Source organism: Vespula vulgaris, chromosome 1, assembly GCF_905475345.1.
Source record: "Vespula vulgaris chromosome 1, iyVesVulg1.1, whole genome shotgun sequence".
In the NCBI taxonomy this organism is placed as follows: domain Eukaryota; kingdom Metazoa; phylum Arthropoda; class Insecta; order Hymenoptera; family Vespidae; genus Vespula; species Vespula vulgaris.
This window is the reverse complement of record NC_066586.1, coordinates 11,266,487-11,288,449: the sequence shown is the minus strand read 5'-3', so window position 1 is coordinate 11,288,449 and position 21,963 is coordinate 11,266,487. Positions and strand designations below refer to the sequence as shown.

Here is a 21,963-nt window from a genome sequence, read left to right as displayed (position 1 = left end):
CACAGTTTCTATCGATCAAAACTATTTGTCGATCAGTTGACTCAGAGATTCTTTTACTCTTTTCATCTCATCTCATTCCATTTTCTTTCTTTTTCTTTTTTCTTTTTTTTCCCTTTTCCTTTCCCTTTTCCTTTTCTTACTTTCTTTTCTCCTTCGTTCGTTTCCTTTTGATTGCTCCCATCTAGATTGTTCCCTTTTCTTGATCGTTCGAACGTGGGTAACTTCTTGTCATATCTCAAGAAAATGTATTTCGGTACTTTATGAGAGAAAAAAAGAAAGAAAAAGGAAATGAAAAAGGAGAAGAAAAAGAAGAAAGAGAAGAAAAAAAAGAGAGAGAGAGAGAGAGAGAGAAATCGTGACTGCGTGGCTCATGTTTGATCGTTTTATCTTTGCTTTTTCACGCCAGCTTGGTCGCTTTCTTAAAATTTGCTTTAGTAGATAATCGTGATGTAAGCTACCGTACCGAAGTTGAGAGAATTTTGTGATAACGCGAGCGAAGTACAGGGAACGAATGGTTCTAGCACGAGACTGGAGTTATCCAATCTGGTCTCTTGAATATTTATGGATGAATGTTTGTATGTGTACCAAAGTGTTACGGAGGAAGAGTAATCTTGAACGATTATATTTATACGAGATTTAAACGTCTCGATGGATGATAAATCTTGAACGATGATTTCTCTAGAAAATGTTACGTATTAAAATATCAACAATAATCGGTAATAGTAATCGATGACAGTTATGTACTTAAGTATTGAACGTCTCTTTATTGCATGATATTTTTTTTGTTTTTAATTTTTCAAAAACAGAAAGAAGAAAGAAATTATATATACTATCTATCGAGTACGTACGTATGTAAATATTTGAAAAGAAAAAGAAAAAGAAAAAAAGATAGTATCGTAGTTCGTAATACTCTAAATTCATAACGATACATTAAATTGTATGAAGAACGTGTGTTAAAATTATTTTAGATTTATTAACGGATTAATAATTTTACTGACGAATTAATAATACATTTAATGTCTCGGTAAAAAAATATGACAGTGTTCCTACTTTGTAGTGTGCCATTGTAAATTGAAATGGAAACATGGCGCACGGTAAATATATTACAGAAAAAGGGTAAAAACAATAGAGACCTAGGAGAGAAACGAATAACTGGAATTCCATCTTTGCCGAAGGTAAAAAAATATTAGAATAGGTATATCGTATATATGCGAAAGGAGATTGTTTTATGCGCCTGGAATCTCGAGGTAAAAAGAAAAAAAAAATAAAGAAAGAAAGAAACAGATAGAGAAAAAGAGAAAGAGAGAGAGAGAGAAGGTATTGCGCACAAATATTTTTTCTTGTATAGCTGCATTGCCCGACATAGTCCAATAAGCGATGTCATGTAACAAATGCGAATGGCTCGTTCCTTCCGCAACGGGATTACGTTATTGATGCAGTATGTCGTGCCAAGGCGAAACGGAATGGCGTGTGATGTAAGGCCAGAGAGAGAGAGAGAGAGAGAGAGAGAGAGATACAGAAATAAAATAAAAAAATCATCCTCCAAGGATTTCTTTTCCACGAATTTATTTCTTAAAACAATTGATATTTTATCGTTTCATCGATAATTATTTTTCGTGATACCTTCAATAAAAAATATTAAAGGAAATATTAAAGAAAGAGAAAAAAAGTGGAAAAGAAAAAATAAATAAATTTCTATAATATATATAATAAACGAATATAAACAATATATAATATTATGTACATGCACGTGCTATAAGCGTGATCCATTTGTTCTTTTCTTTTCTTTTCTTTTTTTTTTCGTTTCCTTTTATTTATGCAATTAATTTTAGTTTTATTTTATTTTATTTTTTTTTATATCATGTTTTCAACGTTATCAGTTTTTATTTATGAAAGCGATCTCAACATTACTTTTTCTTAAATTGTAACTAACTAATATTAGGAAAATGTTTGTATTCTACATTATTTTATTTTCAAACATATAAATTTTAACTATTATAATTAAAATAGCAAGCACGTACTCCTCATTGTTGAAATACGTGTATATCCCAGAAAATTATTTATTTATTTATTTATTTATTTATTTATTTTTTTTTTTTTTTAGTTATCTTACGATATTTTTTTCTATGTAAGGTAAAGCATTTAATTTTTCTTTTATTTATTTACTTACTTATTTATTTATTTTTTAGTTATTTTACGATATTTTTTTCTATGTAAAGCATTTAATTTTTCTTTTATTTTTTATCATTTCATCTACAATAACGGGAACATCATAGTAGATTTTAATTCATTCGAAAACACGTTCTATAGTTTTTTTTCTTTGTATATCCGGCACAGGATTTTTTTCTTCTTTTTTCCTGTTTTTTTTTTTTTTCTTTTTTTAATTGCATTCTGGATGTGCTCTCACCAATAAACCTCCTTTCCGCTAGTTTCCTCTTGTATATTTCTCTCTCTATTTTTTTTTTTAATTCCTTTTTATATCGTTTGTCGGTCTATTTTCAATGGTCTATCGCTTTTTATTAGGCCGAGTAAAATTTTTTCATTGACGCTGCGGAAATCTCGTTTTTTTTCTGGATCTTTATCTTTCTCTCTCTCTTTCATATTCTCTGTTTGTCTTTCTTTTTCTCTCTCTTTCTCTCTTTTTTCTCTAATTTTATACAAGAAAAGAAAGCACGATAATTCGCAAACGAATCGGCTTGATGACGTAATGTAATTGCCATATACAAGCCACGTATAATACACGTATATATCTACGCAATGAGCTTCTTTATTGTTATTATCATATAAATTGTATGAGAAAATCGTACATGAAATAAGACAAAGATATAAATAAGATAATATACTTTAATGATTCCACGATGTATATTTTTTATTTAATACTATCTATTACGTGATTACGTATGATAGGAACATGAAGAAATATGATATAATAATATAATATATAATATATAATGATATATAAATATAATATAATGATATACAATAAAATAAATATAATGGAATGGCATAATAAATATAATCATTATTATCTATTTAATTAATTAATTAATTTATTATTATTATTATTATTATTATTATTGTTATTGTTATTGTTAGTATTATTATATTTATTATTCAATAAATGATTTAATAAATAAATACAATAAACTTTTCTAAGTCAACGTGAACTAATTAACGTTATCCTATTTTGTGCGTTTCCTACTAATATTTATATAGTACATGTTTATCTAAATTTTAATCTAAGGCATTGAACTATTCAGATAAGAAATAATCGGGCATTAGAAAATTTCCTGATAGTAATGATAACGATCATCAGAGTCATAGAGAATCGAATAGAATAAAAGAAAGTGCTATAGAACAAAAAAGTTAAAATTTTACTCGTATTTCGATTTAATCAAACGTACAAACTCTATTCATTATTTGAGCAAACAAATTGAAAGTTTTATTTCTTTATGCATATATATTATGTGTGTGTGTGTGTGTGTGTGTGTGTACAGGAATTTAATGACTAACTTTACTTTTTGAATTGATTGAAAAAGAGAGAGAGTAGTACAATTTTTCTTTCATTCGATTTTCATTTCTTAACGAGCGATCATATAATTATCTTAAAATGGTACATAACTAAGATAAGATGTAATTTCTACTTTGACCAATATCTTCTCGTTCTCGTTCTCCTTCTCCTTTTTTTTTCTTTTTCCTCTTCTATAACTTTTCGTCCTTCTTCACGAATTCATTCTACTACTTCCATTCGAAAATTTATTTTAACCTAAGCTGGAAAAGGTAGATCGATTATACCCGAACTTTTCCACGTCCATCGCGAATTCTCCGCAATGCGGATAACGCGAAACGAGTTTCCCGATAGACTAGAGATATTATAACAAGGAAATTTTATTTCTTTTTATTTTTTTCTTTTTTTTTTGTTTCGAGTTGAATTTTTAAATCTTCCTCTACGTTTGCTCGAAAAAAATATGATTATTTTGTATTTTTTTTTTATATTTATATATATATATATATATATATATATATATATATATATATATATATATAAGAACGAGAGTATAAGAAAAGAAAGACTCTTTTATTACAGATTCCCATAGGGAATCTGTCGATATTATTCTCTCTGGATCATTCTGGATACTCTGAATTTAATGGTGCGTGTCTCTTTAAAATTTATAGCGCGTATAATCGAAGGTTCATGTTCCGAAGGTGTTCTTTTTATCTTGGTGAACGTAGTACATCGTACGTTCAATTTGCGGTTTTCTCTTAAAAGTCTTTATGATCGATTTTCGTCAAAAATTTTCACGAATCTTTCCTTCTCTACGATTCGATGATTTCGCTGAGAAAATAAAGCAAAAGAGAAAAACCGAAAGAAAAAAAAAAAGAAAACAAAAATTTCAAGAACAAGTTAAAATTTAACAACGCGTATAAAAGAAGTTGAAAAGTTGAAGCACTGATTAAAATATTAACAAGCTGTCGCTCAAACGCCTCAAATTTTAATTCTATCTTAGAGTGTACGGTTTCGAATTTGGGTTAATCAATTTTAATTTATTTTAATCAATTTCGAATTTAATTTTGAGAGGAACTCGTAAAATATTCGTCGAATAGATCTCGATTTAAAACGATTCCAAGTACAATACGTATCGTATCTGATTAAAGAACGATTCAATTGAAGATAAAAAAAGAAGCATATTTTTTATTTCATCCACAAACCAAAATTTGGATATCAATCATATCGTTCCATTGTATGTACAAACCAGTGGTTCTCAAAAACTTGATATCTAAATAAAAAAAGTTCGCTCATCTTTTATCGAAAAAAAAAAACTCTTTTAAAACGAATCAATGGTCGTTTCAAACTCGTCGTATAAAATTATTCAATAAAAATTGAAATCTTTTTCGATGTCGTACTAAACGACTTCTAAACAAAAAAAAAAAAAACAAAAAACAAAAAAGGAAAAGAAGAAAAAAGATGAAAATGAAATCGAAGATCGTTTCGTACGTTCGATTGAAAAAATTCGTACTTGAAAATAAACATTTTTGTGCGTGGTATACGAATCACGATGGCGAGTCGTACAACTGGAAACTCGGTATTACGCCTACGTGCGTACACTCGGTGTCACAGCGGTTCTCACGCGTTTCCGGTCACGCGATTGTCCGACGCTCGATTAATAGCCCACAGTTGTACATTGATGTCGAATCTCCGAAACGGGAAGTTACCGATCACGATTTTTACATTGCATTCTTTTATTAATATTTTTCATTAGTCCGTATTTTATTGTTTGTTTGTTTATTTACTTATTTTCCTTTTATTTCTGGACTATGTAAATAACGCTACTAACTCATTTATTCTTTTTTGTTTTTTTTTTTTCTTTTTACCACATAGTTTTTTATCACATAGTGATTCGTATAGCGAGCGACGGAGAAGGAAGAAGAGGGGAAAAGAGAAAAAAAGAACCAACTCGCGACGCGACTCTTCGTTATCACGAAGCGTGGTAGCTTACGCTTTATTTTCATACTCGAAACCGGAAGCGCAGACAACGCTTCTCCCATTGTCATGGCCCACAATGTTTGTCCTTTGCGATAGATCTTTTATCTTATCTCAACGTTTCTTTATCCCTTACTAGCTTTGTTAGTCCTCCTGAAAGAAGCTAACTCTCGTTTGTTTCGATCATAACTTAATTCTATTTTCGATCATAATTTTTGTTAATGATTATAAAGCGATCTTCTTTATTCTCCTTTTCGAATTTTTTCGTTAAATATTTTGTCTGTGTGTGTGTGTGTGTATATATATATCGTCAATCTAATAATAATTCTATATGTAAATATACGGAAACGAAATTGTATATCGAACAGTGCAAGTAAAGATAAACGATTTTTTTTTTAAACAAAAGTTTTTAATAATCCATCTTTTAATTTAATTTATTTCAATGTTTCTTGTTTGTTTCTTTTAATTTTACTCTCGTTCTTTCTATTTATTTTTTACTTTTAATTTTCATTTATTTTCCTTTATTTTAGTTCGTTTAGTTTTCATTTTAACTTAAATTTAGTTCATTTTTTCTCTCTTCTCTTTCTTCCTTTTTGTTTTAGTTTCTTTTTAATTTCAATTTATTTTTATTTAGTTTACTTCTTTTCCTTTACTTTCCTAATTATTAAATTTTCTTTTTGTTCCAGTCAGTCTGGCAGTTATAAAAATAAGTAGATCATTCACAAATTGGTCGTGTGTTTCAAATCGTACACGTTAATCCATATCAAATAAATTCAATAAATGTCTTTTTGCACCTACTTCTGTTTTTTTTTTTTTTCTTTTCCAATGTTTCTTTCATACGAACGTGCAAACATTATTTAAACTTTCAATTTGTATTTGAAAAAAGTTTGTAATCGAGTTTACCTCGGTCTCCCATTTCATTTTAAACGTCAGTAAATAAGTACTTACATCGACTCGTAGGTACTACGTATCTATCCCTCGTGATAAAAAAGAGAGAATAGAGGGCCGGGAAATAAAATAGAGGACAAAGAAAGAAACAAAAGAGAAAAAAAAAGGAACAACTTTCATTTCGAACAATGGAGATTATCAACGGGGGTTCAAGAACGTGAACGTGAACGTGAACAACACACGTTTGCGCTCGCGAGCACACTTCCCGTGGAAATAATTTGCTAGAGAGTTCGCGGTGGCTCGTATGAATTACCAAGATGATATCAGTCATTTTGCCACGGTAATTAACGCCGTACCCGTTAGAAGGAGGAGCATCATGCATGGTACTTACATGTGTATACATATACAGGATGTTTCATCTAACTCGAGCATTTGAAATGCATATATCTTCATAATAATACGATATTTTAAAGGAAGAAATTATTTTCCGAAAGAAAATATTTTTTATTATTATTTAAGATCGTTTTCTTGTTTTCTATCAAAATTATTCGATTCAAAATTATCCATGTTTTGTTTGTTTGTTTTTTTTTTTTCTTTTAAACGTTATAGATCATAAAAAGACGAATTCAAGGATACGAATTTTGTTTATCTTTAAATGTTCTCCGATAAGAAAGGATAAAGTTCGAAAGAAAAAAAAGACAATAAAGAAAGTGGAAGAAAAACAATAAGGTCTCAAAATTTAAGTTTTTCGACGTGAAATATCTATTTTAAAAAATGTTCGAAATGTTCGATACATTTAAACATGATATTCTCACAAACACCAGAGGACATGCGACGAAGAATCTTATGTGCGTGTTTGTTATCACTTCAGAAGTGATGGAAAGTACAAAGAAATCATTCATTAAGCTTATCCGAAAATGTATTGAAGTTCGTATCATTGAATTTCTCTTCTCATATGCCGTAACGTTACGAAAATAAAAATATGTGTCGAAACCATTAAAGAAAAGGAAAAAGAAAAAGGAAAGAAAACAGAAAAGAATACCAACGACGACTTTGAAATCTTAAAAAGGAAATTAACATTAAATAAAACATTTCTGTTAATCAGAATGTTATTTCCTTCGGGTAAAACAATTTCTCCTTTTAATATACGTTCGTCGTATCGTCGAAAGGAAGACGGAGATGTTTCAACTATTCATGAAGCACCCTGTACAAAGCATACAATACATATGCAAGTACATAAATGTGAACATGTGAACATTAGCAGAGCAAGTCGGCTTGTCTCCTTTAACTTTCTGACCGAACATACACTAAGAAAGACGGAAGCACGATTAATTTCTACTTCCATTAATCACGAATACGTTCTCCTTCTCAACATGACGAAGAAGAAAAACGAAACTAGAGAAAGAGAAATAGAGAGAGAGAGAGAGAGAGAGAGAGAGAGAGAGAGAGAGAGAGAGAGAGAGAGAGAGAGAGAAAGAGAGATCTTTAATTACGCATTGTAATAATCCAATCCTTACTGGCGAATATTCTTCATGGCTATAACGCGATGAGCATGAACTCTGTACGTTTGCACGTGTTTGATATGGATCGAGTGATTAATATCGTACACATTTCATTTGTTTCAAGTCCTTAATTACGGTATACGAGAAAGGAATAATTATGGGGAATTATTTTATAGCAAAGGCATCGGATGGATTTATATTCTTCGGTGATTATCCTAGATACTTAAAAAAGAAAAAGAAAGAATGAGAAAAAAGAAAAATTGTTTAAAAAGATTGTAATGTATTATTAATGATATCTACGCAATATAAATAACTAATTAATTAATCAATTATCTTTCAGACGTGATATATATATATATATATATATATATATATATATATTGAATGTATTTTAATATTTAGTTATAATATGAAGGAAAATATAAATATTTGTAGTATAAATTAAAAAAATTAATGTTTATTAATAACACGATTTATACAAGATATCATTTTGTCTCGTTCCAAGTAATCAAATATATATATTTGCACATGAAGAAATAATGAAAAATAATTACATTACTTTAGAAATAAAAAATAGAAAAACCATAGAGAAGTAGAACGCTCTAAGAACAAATAACACATTTTTTTTTCTCTTTACAATAGTCAACTGGAATTATTTTCTCCAATTTATTTTTACATAATTATTCGTTATATCGATTATTTTATTAGTCTCTTGTAGATATTATATATATATTTTTTTTCATTATTATTTCATTATTCCTTTTTATTGTTATTGTAGAATAATAAGAGGTCGTTTCGAGTTTAGTATTGACTTTATTTTTAAGTCAGTTAACGTCCATCTTAGTTATCGTTCTCGACGAGAGAAAGAAACAGAGACAGAGAGAATCTACTCCTTCGATCCTCCAACTGTCTTACCCCCACCCTTGACAAAGTCAGAATAAGAAGAAGGAAGGAACGAGAGCGCAACGAGTCTGTCTCGTGCAGCTATTCAGACATTCGAGCCACTTATTACGTTCGGACCCCTTCTACTTATTCTTTTTCTTTTCGTTTTTTTTTCTCTTTTTCTTTTTCTTTTTCTTCTTCGCTTGCCAGTTGAAAAGAGAATTTCTTCTATGTCCCAACCACTAGCCACCATCCACTACCACACTACCAAACTGACTTCCTTCTCCACTATATTTATTTTCGTTTCTCTCACGATCTTACCTGCCACCCTAACTCTTTTCTTCCCTTTCACTCCCTTTTTTATGTCAATGTGTGTATTTGTGTATATGCGTGTGCATTTATGCATGCGTCTGCGTACGTGTATGATGCGCTTGTGTGTGCACGCTTCGTTTAGTCATATAGTATGTAAACTAGACTTTTTTTTTTTTTCAAGAACGACAGAATTCTCGAGCATTCGTCCTTTCGGACGTATACAAAAAAAAAGGAGAGAAAAAGAAAATGTTTAGATATTAGGTCGGTCTCAAAGTTAGTTGTTATTTATATTATACATTAGTTTTTTATGTTTTGGCGCAAAGTACTACTTTAACAGCTAATAAATATATTCTGAAAAGTGAGTTTTCGACATACGTTATTAAAATAAACATTCGTTAAGTATTATTTTATGTCGTTGGAAATAAAGAGTGAATATAAAATTTAATTTTTTTTTTGTATTATATGTTATGCTTCATTCTTTTTCTAAAATAAGAAATGCGTTAGAAAAAAATGAATCGGTTTGAATACTGCCTATAATCTTGTTTTTATCTACATAAAGATATTAACCAATGATTTTCAAAAAAAGGTTAAATACGAATACAAATTTTTATTCAATTTTAATATTGAATTGTCATATTAAAAGTCAAATAGGATATATTTGAAAAAGTTCGATAAGATTGTAATATCGCTCGAGAATTGTTTATAAATCGATCGATCGAAACAGCTCATCTTTGTCGAGTATTTGCAAAATGATTATAATTTCCTTCTTACTTGCCTTGGCGTCTAATGGAAAGACGATATGTTGATAACGGACGACTGGATCCACCTGTGTCTTTTATAAACCCGCGTCTATCGTTACGTACAAAGCCACGTAAGCTTTTTTCTCGTTAATTTTTAATTTAAATAAAAAAGAGATAAGTTTCTCTGTAATAATTAGAAGGCAAATTCCATCATTTAAAAATTTAAATAATAAAAATAATTTATTTATGCAAATATCTGATAGTGTTGTAATGTTATTAAAATTATTCAAAAACTCATTTTTACTTTTTAATAAAAAAAAAATATCTAATATTCAGTTTTATATACATACATACATACATATATTTACATATTATTTATTTTTATATACAGGTATTTATATATACAGGGATATATATATACACACATATATTTTATATACTCATAAATCATTTTAACACTATAAAAAAAGTTACTGGCGAAAGTATAAACGAAAAAAAGAGAATAATAATTAGAAAAAATAACAAAGAGAAAAAAAACAGATGTTAAATACGAATAAATAAAATTCATACATACGAATAAAGATTACTTATTACTTTTTTTTATTCACTTATCAATTGAAAGGGAACGAAAATAAACATTTAAAAACCAATCAAGTTCCTTAGAACGCAATGGGATTTGTACGATATTTTTTGGAAGTTTTGCGACGTTAATATTTGCGTTTTGTCTTTTTTAATATATGCATACATATGCATATAAGGTAAAAGAACTCTCGAAGCTCAGAAGTTGGATCTCCTAGAGCGAACGTTTCTCTACAACGTGTACATGCTCGAACGCGTTGCAACATATGCGTGCAAGCTGTCCAACTCAGACACTGTTCGCGAGTTCCTTTTATTTCACAATCAAAGGGATGCAAATGGCTCGCTTCGAAGTACGACCTCGGCCGTTACATTTCTCGGCTACTACATTTTCTACGCTCGTATATGCATTATCTTCTTCACCTCGGCGCGTTTCGCTTCTTAACCGTAAGCTGAAAATTATCAAACAAGATTTGATCATTTATTTTCCGAGTTGTCCCACATCGTCATATCTTAAATTTGATTTATTTCGTTTTAATAGATTACGTTTTAACTGTAATGTTAATGTATCATGTTCGGCGATAAATTAATTTTCCATTAAATTTCTTTGCATTGATCAAATAAAAATATTATTTTTCAATAGTAATCTTTATAGATCTATTATTCGAATGTAATATTTTTATTTAAATTTCATTCAATACGATATCAAATAATAATTTTAAAACAAACTAAAATCGAAGATAGATTTTTCAAATTGATCCATTGCAAATTGAATTGCAAATCAAATTGATCGATTAAAAAATTATTTAAATTTATTTTATTTATAAAAGTGAGCAGTATGATTCCTGGTAAAAACAATTTGCTTTATAAACGTGTATATTTTCTAAATTAGTATAAACGTTAGAACTTGTATCAATGTTAACTAAAACTTACCGTGTTACGCGATTAGTATCTTTACATGATTTTATAACTTTATAAATTAATATTAAAAAAAAAAAAGAAAGGAAACAGATAAATTTTATTACAAGAAAATTTTCAAAATGACTAAATATTCAATTCGGTTATCGTATATTGTAAGAAGAAATAAAAGAAAAATTGTTGAGTTACTTGACCTTATCCGGAAGGTTCAACGTTTTCCATATCATTATCAAGAACATCCTTTTCAGTATGGCGAGCCCGCAAATTGGCGTAAAGTGCTCGCGCCTTGGTAACTTCGTCTTCGTTCTATCCTTCTTGCTCTTATTCTCTTTCTTCTCCTCCACCTCTATCTCCTCCTACTACCACCACCATCACCACTTATTCTTCTTCGTCTTTTCGTCTCTTCGTCTTCTTCGTCTTCTTCTTCTTCTTCGCTTTCTTTTTCTTTTACTATTCCCCCGTTGTCGCGGTTACGGTCATCGTGGGTGGTGGTTTATTTGCGGTGACTCAACCAAGAGGAGGACTATTGTCGCCAACTTGAAAAAGTCGACGCGACCGAGGATCGTTGCGAATTCGCCTATACCTGGTGACGATAATCGATGAAGAACACTCGAAATACCTGACAGATCGATTCAACCTCCTACTCCTAACTTCTCGACTTCTCTTATTCTTTCTATAAAAAAATTTTATCCTTGCTTGTGGGAAAAGTTTAGGATTATCGAGAATCGTGTTATAAGTCGTTTCGATGACGTTTCCTTTATAAAAACTTTCTAATAGGATTCGATTTCCATCTGAATTATATGGAATATAGATCGTATTTCCATTCCTTCGTTATCGATGAAAGTTAATTAATTATCAATATGAATTCTAGCGACGTTTAGAAATTTTTTTTTAATTATAATAATATAATGTATAAAGCAATTTAAGTATGTATGATTTATAAATATATAAAGTAATTGAAAAATTTGAATTTTATTTATTTATTTTTTTTTTGAAATAATAATATCATATGTAATTAATGTATATGAGTTAATTAATTTATGAAGGTATGCTATAATAATATTTTGAAACAGTTTGAGATTTTACAATATTATTTATTCCGTGGGAATTTTATTATTTCTTGCAAATAATAATATTATTATAATTAATAATATTAATTAATTTCTCGATCGTGTTGTAACAATTACAATGTTGCGAAGGGTAAATTGTTCATTCGTTAAAAACGATATTAAATATTATTACGAATTTCTATACCGTGTCTTAATGAAATTTCGACGATCTATAAAAATGTATAAATATTATATCTCTATAGAGAATAAATATCGGTAAAATTGAAATATCTTCCGACGTTTTGTCCATTTCGAACGAGCGTAGTAACGTCGGAAACGAGACAGACTGGATGTGAGATAAAAGTGAATAGTGAAAGCCGATAAGAGAATTGTCCACGTTGTTGTGAGTTGATCGGGAAAGAGAGAGGAAGAGAGACGGTGATACAAAGTGGATCCATCAGCAAGCCGGTCTAAGCACGCGACGAGCGTCATTGCGAATTAACGGCAATTTCTGCCAGCAATCGATCGACCCTCGAAGCCGCGGCTCATTCGATGAATCGTGATTCATTCGCGAGCTTTTCTGTCTCTCGATGCCTTAAGTGCTAAAATCACTTTTCTCGAGTGCCTCGGCCATCCGTCCTCGAGTATCATCATGTATAATTCGTTCTCGCACTGTTTTGATCCTTACTATTATTAAATGCGATAACACTTATAAAGAGTGGTCAAGAAAAAAAAAGAAATAAGAATACGAGCGAGGAAAACGAAAAAAGAAAAAGAAACAATTTTTAGATACATTTCTAAATCGTCTTGAAAATGATTTGATAGAGGAGAAAAAAATTTCCCACCTTTTTTTTTTCATGCACGTAAATGAATACATAAAAATGTTTATTATTATAACACTCGTGTATTGTCGCTATTAAATATGACATACGTATATTCGTCATAAATAAGATATAGTTATAAAGTCTAAATTTTCACGGTACCTTGACTGATCTTAATCTGAGGAAAAATTTCCCCTTTTTTTTTTATGCACGTAAAGGAATATATAAAAATGTTTATTATTGTAAGACTAGTGTATTGTCGCTGTTAAATATGACATACGTATATTCGTCATAAATAAGATATAGTTATGAAGTCTAAATTTTCACGGTACCTTGACTGATCTTAATCTGAAGAAATCGTTGAAATTCTTTTGAAATATAAAATCGTTCCTAGGACTTAAATAAAATTAATGTACTTGGATTATATGACGTTCGTTTTTATTAAAACATGATATAAAGATGGTGATAGAGAAGGACAGTGAGAGAGAGAGAGAGAGAGAGAGAGAGAGAGAGAGAGAGAGAGAGAGAGAGAGACAGAGGAAAAAAAGAAATGTTTAGGATGGACCGAAGATATAAAAAATGTGGTTCGAAGTAAGATCTAATAGATTCTTGGAAGGCTCTTAGGCTATTAATCTTGGAAGCTTCGCGTCATCGCTAATCGTTCCCTCGGCTTCGTTGAAAAGACGTTCGGTAGTAGCTCCTTGTTATCCCGTGTTATCGGATAAGTCGATTTGAGGCGAATTCATCATTGTGTGATTACGGACCGCTTCCTGTCTACAGTCTAATAAATAATTAATCAACGTCCGCGATCAAGACCGACGATTCCGCTGGCGTTTCCAACGCGTAACAAATCGTAACGCTGAGATTGCACTTTTGACCTTTACTCGTCATTATTTCCATAAACGATCCGAAATAATTTTCTTACCGAGTTAAAAGTTCAACATTGTTTTTCTCAATAATTCATGAGAGCGTTGAAAAAGATTTATGCATTGTGAAATTTATTCTGATGCTTAATATGAAATTATTTATATATTTTTAAAAATGTTCGCTGAAATACAATATAATGCAGGATTTATATGTGTGTGTGTGTGTGTGTGTGTGTGTGTGTGTGTGTGTGTGTCTGTGTGTATATATTATTAAAGTATATATTAAAAAAAGAAAATATATAAATGTAATATTAAGAATGAAAGATAATAAAAAAATAAGTGAGACAACATCAATAATACATATTCATATTTTTAATAAAATAACGTTACTATATATAAAATCTTAAATTAATAAATCTATAAATACGATATACTTAGATTAGAATGAAATTGAATGATATTTAAATGTTCATTAAATAATTTACAAGTGAACGTGAAATAATTTATTCGTTAGATCGAATCTACGATTAATATTGATATACAATGAAATTTCTGTTTTCATTTTTCAAATTAGAAGAAAATGGAGTTAACGTGAAATATCATCGGGAATAAAATAAAGATTATTCATATGTAAGATCAATTTCCGCAAAAGAAAATAATAGATCCTTAACGAAGTTGTTCAATCGCCCAGGGATGTTTCCATTTACATGTACGATGTATCGACGATACGGATATCGATAGGGATATCGATGTATACGCATTCGAGAGGATCAAAGCTTTAAGCCTTCGGGGTTTCCGAACAGCTGTGTTGACACGCGCTCGCGACATAGCTTTTCGAGTATATGAAAAACAGCAGGAGATTAGAAAGAAGAAGAAGAAAAAAAAAATAGAAAAAGAATAAAAAAAAAACAAGCAAAACGGAGAAAGAAAGAGATCTCATTTCTCTCGAAACTTTTTTCCCTTCTTTTTCTCCCTTATCATACTCTTTCTCAACCTTTTTTTCTTCATTCTTGTTCGTATGTTCCTCTGTGTGGTCTCCACATATTGAACGACTTTAAAAAGATGAGAGAGAAAAATTGTGAGAAAAAGAAGAGAAAGAATTGTATCGAAAAAATAAATATATTTTTTTTTCTAGTTACAAATCCTCGAAAAAATATACAGTAAAATGAGAAAGACGAAACTATATACGTATGTGTATAATAATAATTAATTTCAACTTGAAGATTAAACAAAACTCCTCGTTTAGAGAAAAAGAAAAAGATAGAGAAAGAGATAGATAGATGGATGGATGGATAAGATAGAGGGAGAGAATTTTTAAGTTTATTTACGAGATGATTCACCGAACTTTCACGTCTATATATCAAAAGACATTTTCGTTCTAAGAACTCTGTTAGTGGTTGAATATAAATTTTCATAATCATAGCTCTTCTCTCTCTCTCTCTCTCTTTCTACTCTCTCTTAAGGGATGTTATGTACATATGTATATGTATAATATGAATGTTACTACAACCCAGGTACTCCGTGTACCCGTTTCTATTTTAAAATATAGAATATTACTCGAGTTTCACCTGACCTACTGAGTACTTAGATATCCGAGAAGATCCCTAGAGAAATAAAGAATACAAATCTAATAAATTTACAATGACGCTTATACGTTGCACGTATTATCACAGACCATTAACTTTCACTTTACTTACTTTGATATCCCAATCTTCATTAATCGTATTGAAAACGATAACTAAATTCTTACACGAGTAATGGTCTTTCATGAATTTTTCTTTTAAAAACTGTATCATTTTTCAGGATCAACTTTTCATTCATGATATGTGCAGTCGTAGAAATATACGAATCTTGTTATCTCATGGATCATCCATCATTTGTAACGGCTATGTCAGATGCTACAGAAATTTCTTTTCTATTTTACTTCGTTTTTCGTTACAAACACACACACACGTATATACATATATATGTGTATGTATAACTTGTAATCGTTTTGTTATTATAAAATATATTCAAGACAAATACAACGATATGATGATTGCAATATATATGAACATTAACTTTTTATGTCCGCTTCGTTATTACTAACGATAAAATACGAAAATATAAATTACTCGAAACATTGTAAATAACCGAGTAACACGGGCAGTATAATTGAGTAAAACTTATTTGGATATTTTTCATTTACCTGGATATATTACCGAATACCCGATCGAGTAGATGGGTATATAGAAATAACATACATACATATATACATATTTATACATACGTACATACATGCATACATATATATATGTATATGTATGTATGTATATATGTTTGTATATGCACGTTCGGTAGTTTATTTGTAAAGTAAAATTTCTCACGGGCGAGGGTGAACCAACGGAAGTACGCGTTATTTAGCGTAATTCAATTTTAAGGTACATACACAGTTATTACCAAGCATTTCGATGCATTTTCTCTCCCTTCGCGTAACACGCTCCAGCGAACGGTATGAGCAAGAGAGAGAGAGGGAGGGAGAGAGAGAGAAAGAGAGAGAGAGAGAGAGAGAGAGAGATAGATAGACAGAGAGAGAGAGATCATCGAACCCATTCGAAAATACCAGGAATAACTCTGACTACACGGTCGGGCAATCTCTTACATCGTTCTCTTTAAATTTTCTTCGTTATTTAATTTCATCGAACGAACTGTCACGATCCGAAAGAATAAAATCGATAATACTTAAAGAAACTTTAAGAAATACACGTTTCGATTCATCTCCCAACGATTCGTTAAAGTACTAACGAAATTGACTATATCGTATAAATTTTTATTTTAATATTATATTTAATAGAATAAAATATAAATAAAGCTACGAGATTCGTTCCATAGTAATATAACTTTTCAGGGATTATCTTTATTTAATATCTTGTTGTTGTTGTTGGTTTTTTTTTATTTTTTTATTTATTTATTTATTTTTTTTTTTATTATTTTACTTTAAATCTGTTTGTGCACTTAAAACGGTAAATTTTATATTATTTATTTTTTAAAAATATATAATTGTAAATTAAAAAGAAAAATTTAGAATATTGGAAATATAATGCATTTAATTGGATATATACACGCATACGTTAAATATTTCATTATTTTAAATGTAACAGATTATTTAAAAATTTTAAATTACCTTGTTACATAGAAAACAGTCAAATTATTCCTATTTTGCCTTCTAATTCGCTACTTACCACGACGATTTAGATCCTCGTCTTCTCGTCTTTTGGCTCCTTTCCAAATTACTATTTCGCTCGTTTCGTCGATAAGCTCTCTCTCTCTCTCTTTCTCCCTCTCTGTTTCTTACTATCTCTATCTTTCTCTTTCCACAAGGTTGACCCGATTAACAGGCTAAGGGCGGATGTATTCACGGATCTTTCCTGTTTCTATAGAATTAAGGGTTACGTCGAAACACGTGTAACGCTTCGCTCTTTACGCGTGTGTCACCCTCCAAAATAAAAATCGCGTGCCTTGTCTCTTCGGCTATACTTTTTTCTCGTATACTATTACGTGTGTTCAGTCGTTTAAAAATAGAATCGAAGGGCGCGTTTTTAACCCTCTATAACCCATTTTTATTCCTGTCTAAAAGGGAAAAAAAAATTACATAATGTCAAACTATCAGCGAACGTTAACCTTTGAATATGATACTTATATTAATTAATTTAGCATTTTGTATCTATATTAATTATTTTACAATTTCTTATCTGTAATAATTAATTTACATTTTTTTATCTATATTAATTGTTTTACAAGTTTTTATTTATATTAATTAATTTACAATTTTTTATTTCGAAACTATATATATTAATACTATCAATACTAATTCACAAATTTTAATTTTGAGACTATAATATACATATAATATGAGAAGCATATGTGTGTGTGTGTGTGTGTGTGTGTGTGCATATATGTATGTATTAATACTATCAGTATTAATAGTATTTATAATTCTTTCTATAATTTTCTTAATAGAGGTAATGGAAGAAGTAAGATGATTCAGGGCCATGAGAAAGAGTAACTTTCTATGGTACAAATCAGAGGATTACGACATGATTTTCCAAGAAATTTCCTTTAATATAGTGTTTCCTTCTTGTGATAGTGATTTATTTATAGATTCAGTATTACCATCAATAATATTTATACGACGTAGGATAACGTATAATAATATTATACGACGTAGAATAATATTAATTGTTCCTCGTCCAAGTCGAGTCATAGCTTAACAACTCATCTGATTTATAGCCACTAATATTTCTTATTTCTTCTTTTTTCTTCTTTTTTCTTCTTTTCCTTTCTTTTTTTTTTTTTACTTCAAATTTTTCTTTCGATGCTCCAATTTCCATATCTTAAACCTATATTATTGTAGAACAGAGATAACAAAACAAAAAAAACCACAAACATTATCATAAATTGTCGATATGTTATCATTGTAACTTAACGTGACATGAAAGTCACAAAGCTACATTATGTAAAATGTATAACAAAATTATTACATAAATGCAATGAAAAGAAAAAGAAAAAGACACAACTGTTATACCTACAAATTTGTATAATTATTAGTCTTCTTCTTGATTATCGAAATAATGGAACGATAAGAAACGAACTAATCATTATTACCTTATTTCAAAACATATTCGAATAATACTTACTCTAGCTTGAGAAATAAGAATTGTAAATTGCTTTAAAAAAAAAAGTACAAGGTTAATAAAAAAAAAGGTTATAACGATAATATGTTAAGTTGTCTTGAAGAAGTGAAATGACTCAAAAAAATAAAGCGTGAAGGGTTAAGAGATGATTTATGGAGGATTGAAGATATCGAAATTGTTTAACCCTCATCGAAAATATTTTTTCGAGGAAAGAAAGAAAAAAGAAAAAGATAATATATAATTTCACATCATTTCAAATTCAATGTTCGTTTAACCTAAGAAAAAGTTTTACGAGTTTATCGAAGTTATGTATCATAAGGGCCAGAAGGGCGTAGACAAACGTAACTGTCGCGAATGTTATATCCATAGTCGTAAAAAAAATCTCCCTTTCCTGTGGCTTTTACGTGACAATAGGTTCACCTCGAACGGGAGGAGGACATCTGACTAGTAGTCGAAAAAGGAAGAAGAGAGGTGGCCCTTTTTTCGTTTATGCCCTTGCTCCTCGCGATGCCAAGGATCGTTAGCGTTTTTATTTCTCTCTCTCTCTCTCTCTCTCTCTCTCTCTCTCTCTATCTATCTATCTTTTTCTCTCTTTTCGTGAAAAAAAGGGAAGAAAAAAGACACGACCAGGAGGGTGCTATTGTAGTTTTCTGAAAGAGATGAAGAATATTCGTGATTTCAGGTGACCCGACGATTTCCGTTTTTTTATTTTTTTCTTTAGAAGAAAGAGAAAAAAGTAAAAACTTTCTTTCTTTCTTTCTTTCTTTCTTTCCTTCTTTGCTTCTTTCTCCTCTTTTTTATTTTATTTTATTTAATTTTTTTCTTTTTGTTTTATACACAAAAAATTTGTTTCCAAGTCTTCATCGTCGAAGTAATGTCATTCAATTCTCGGGAATATTTAGAACGATTTTTAAAATTCTCCACTTCTCGTTACGCGATGGAAAATATCTCATTGCACTCACAACTGGACGTACATGTGCAGATCGTGAATATTTTTATTCATAATAAAATTTCCGAAAGAATTGCAGAAGATTCGCATGCGAATTAACTTTCCCGAATTTTTTATAATCGCATGTATTCGTATACTTGGTAGTTTAATGCACAAATACCTGTTAGAAACTCGTTCTTTCGTATCGCGGATTACACTTCAACCATTTACGAAATATAAGGGTGCAAGATTGTTTTCTGTTTCGTCGTTTTCTTCTCTCCGGAATCGTCGAGGAATCGATCAAGATAAAAGAAATGATTATGTCGGATGAAACGAGATAAAGTACATAAAAGTGGAGTATTATGAAAGAGAAAGGAACGAATAAGAAGATTAAGAAAGAACGGGAAGGAAAGTTTTGTGAGAATGTTTTAATTTAGTATTATGAGAAAGGAAGAAAAGAGAGAAAGAGAGAGAAAGAAATAATCTGTATAAATAAATTTGTTACGAAAAGAAAATCAAATGTTTCGTATTATAAAATGTACTGTAAAATCAAATTTTTAATACTATAATATAAAATAAAGTAGCATATCATTTTTATATATTAGAGTATTTACAAAATTATGATTAAAATTAAATTGAAATGGAAAAAGATGAAAAGACAAGTCTTGTAAGAAGGAATAACAAAAATAAAAGAAAAAAGTATATGTATAAATAAAATATATATAAAAATATATTTCTATATATAAAGATATATATGTGTGTGTCATCTTTATATATTTATAGAGAGAGGGAGAGAGAGATACTATAGAATAATTTGTTTTGTATAACAAAATATGATATGATGTTTATATAATTACATATTCAATCTTGATTAAAATTAAACAAATAAAAATATTCAAAATTCAAAAGAGAAAGAGATTCGAAGTAAAAAATAAGAAAGAAATTCTCATGAAAAAGGATCAAGAACTACAAGTGTCCGATATTATATTATACAATATAAAATAATTTTCTACCTAATTACAGGAATTATCTAAAGAAACGTAAACACATCGATATATCGAGATACATTTGGATTATGATCATACAATTTTTTTTTTTTTGCCAAGTTCGTCAATACAACAATATATTACCTCTTGCATTTATTATAACTCTTATAAAATCCTTCTTAAACATACACTATACTCGATATAGAAATAAATAAAAAAAATATACATATATATACATCGAATGAAATATCGAAGAATGAAATAACATCGATAGACTATAAATACGTATAAATATAAATTAAAATAGAAATAAATAGAGCGAAATAGAATTACTTGTAGAACGAGTAGGAGCAACTGAGAGGGAAAATATGATGGAAAGAGAGAAGATGGAACATTGGAAGGGTGGGAGAAGAGTCTGGTCGCGTGTGTGTGTGTGTATGTGGCGGGAGGGCAGGAACAAGAAGGAGAAAGATAGAGAAAGAAAAAGACAGATAGAGAGACAGAGAGAGAAAGAGAGTGTGTGTGTGTGTGTGTATATATGAAAGAGAAAGAGAGACAGAGAGAGTGAGCTAGAGAGGGAGGGAAGTGCGTGAGTGCGTCGTGTGCGAGGGACACGGTAGCTTCTCATAGAGAAGACAGTCGCTGTCTCGCCGCAAGGCTACTCGCATCGACGCGAGAAAGAAACGGCACACACCCTTCCTGCTTTTGGTGTCCTCCTTCTTTCTCTCTTTTTCTCTCTCTTTCAAATCTCTTTCTCTCTCTCTCTCTCTCTCTTTCTGTATCTCTTTTTCTTGTTCTCTCTGTCTATATCGAAACGATACCTTACACGTACGGGAAGAACAAAAGTGATGAAAAATTTGTCGTGAATCGATTTTAAACAGATATTGATTATTGACAAACAGTGGTGAACGAACAATCTCAAAGTGTGATTAATATAGGTGAATATAAAATGTTTTTCATCGTGGTCCTTTCAACTTTTTGTTTATAAAAAGTTGAAAAAGATAAGAAAGAAAGGAAAGGAAAAGAAGAGGAAAGGATTGGTGAACATTGATGAAAATTCTTTTGAGAATATATGATTAAGAAATAAGATAGAGAAAAACGATCGTTGGAGTTTCGGGAGGTTCTTAATAAGCGTGTGGATAGACATGACGAAGAATTAATGGTGTTACGCTGATGACGTACGTATAGTCTCATAGAAGCTTAGAAGAGTAAGAAGAAGTTCGTGATTGGTGCAGCTTAGCCCTACGGATTGCTCCGAAAATAATCGTCGTATTTTTACCATCGTTTTTATATCCACTTGGTTAGTACTGTGCGCTCGCGCGCAGAAAGTGGCGTTAATT

At 30.1% G+C, this 21,963-nt stretch overlaps 1 protein-coding gene across 5 annotated transcripts in view; it reads left to right on the top strand.

Annotated features, from left to right (window-relative positions):
- Window positions 1-21,963, top strand: part of LOC127064951 (focal adhesion kinase 1) — an 82,762-nt gene that overhangs the window by 3,349 nt on the left and 57,450 nt on the right. Inside the window, exon 1 of one of the 5 annotated variants that reach the window (XM_050996709.1) lies at window positions 21,102-21,561. The exons of 2 other annotated variants lie outside the window; for them this stretch is intronic. The gene's annotated coding sequence lies outside the window, so the exon portion shown is untranslated. Of the gene's footprint in view, window positions 1-21,101; window positions 21,924-21,963 lie in introns of those variants that run through there. 2 more of the 5 variants (XM_050996700.1, XM_050996691.1) reach the window with 2 other exon arrangements.